Here is a 1,220-nt window from a genome sequence, read left to right as displayed (position 1 = left end):
TACATTGAGGTGTCCGATGTGTCCCTGCTAACTTAGCTAACAGTCTCCCTAGGTTGATGTCACTTTGAACAAGTGACAACTGCTTAGTCATATCTTTCTAGCTTAAACTAAATAAGGCAAGCCCTTCCTTCTCCCTCTGTCTCTTTCTGATTTTATTTCAGTTTTGTTTTATCTGATACCTTCATATTAACCAAACCTGTGAACCATCAGTGCTTTGAGTAATTGTTTGACCACATGTATAGCCCGGTCATTAGCTGGCCCCTGCTTTCAGCCCCATCAACAAAGTTACTCAAACTCGCTCTTTGTGTTCACGAACACAAAAACATAGCACCCAACCTCACTACCTGCCCCTCACCAGCTATTCACACCTTACATGGCCTTCACAGCCGTTCCCCATACAGCTAGCTTAACACCTCTGTACGTACTTGCATTTGCCTTGTGCCTCTCTCTCTCTGGTGTTCCCACAAGTGTGCCAGTATGTCGCAGACATTCCACAGACATCCAGCCCTGCCAGCTCACCAGGACCACCTGGAAACCCAGCAGAGCACTGTGATGGACATCCTTCAGCCCAAAGCAGCCAACGACCTGCAATGGCAGAGAAAGGAACAGCGAGACTGCGACACAAGTGGACACCTGACACCTAGCCTGAACCACCAGGATCTGACCAGCATCATCTTCTGTTTTGCCCACCCCCTTAAGGGCCTCAGACAAGAGGTAAACTGAACCTGCAAGTCACAGAGTTCTACAGGGAACTGACACCTGCTCAACGAGAGAAAGCACAGAACAGATGCAAGGAACCTTACAGAATGGTGCAACAGAAGGAAATCACCAGTCTTCAGGAGGCGCTAACAGCTGCTGGACACCGAGCGCAGCTGGAAAAAGCCATCAGACAGGGCTTGGAAAGAGAAAGGTTTCACACAAAGTCACTGTTAAAAACAGCGTATGTGGATCTTAACGAGAGATACACTAGAGCTAAGGCCTTAGAAGGCCATCTGCATGCAGCCAGAGCTGAAGTCCAAACCCTGACTTGCAATTCTTCCACATTAAAGAGGAGCTTGACATGGTCCAGAAAGAACTGAAACAGTCCTACAGACTGTGCATGGACTCAAGTAAAAGACACCCTGCTGCTTGTCAGACAGCCAGCAGTGCAAACTCCCTCACCCATGTACACAGATACGAAGGAGGGGGGAGCCAAAGCATTCTGCTTGACCCTTCACAAG

General features: G+C 48.4%; 1 long non-coding RNA gene across 1 annotated transcript in view; it reads right to left on the bottom strand.

Moving 5' to 3' along the window:
• Positions 1-276: 276 nt before the first annotated feature.
• LOC107695441 (uncharacterized) overlaps positions 277-1,220 on the bottom strand; it is a 6,076-nt gene continuing 5,132 nt past the window's right edge. Inside the window, exon 3 of the long non-coding RNA XR_001634996.1 lies at positions 277-340. This is a non-coding gene — a long non-coding RNA (uncharacterized LOC107695441). The remainder of the gene's footprint in view (positions 341-1,220) is intronic.

Source organism: Sinocyclocheilus anshuiensis, unplaced genomic scaffold (assembly GCF_001515605.1).
Source record: "Sinocyclocheilus anshuiensis isolate Anshui unplaced genomic scaffold, SAMN03320099.WGS_v1.1 scaffold678, whole genome shotgun sequence".
Classification (NCBI taxonomy): Eukaryota; Metazoa; Chordata; class Actinopteri; order Cypriniformes; family Cyprinidae; genus Sinocyclocheilus; species Sinocyclocheilus anshuiensis.
This window is presented reverse-complemented; position numbering and strand designations above follow the sequence as displayed.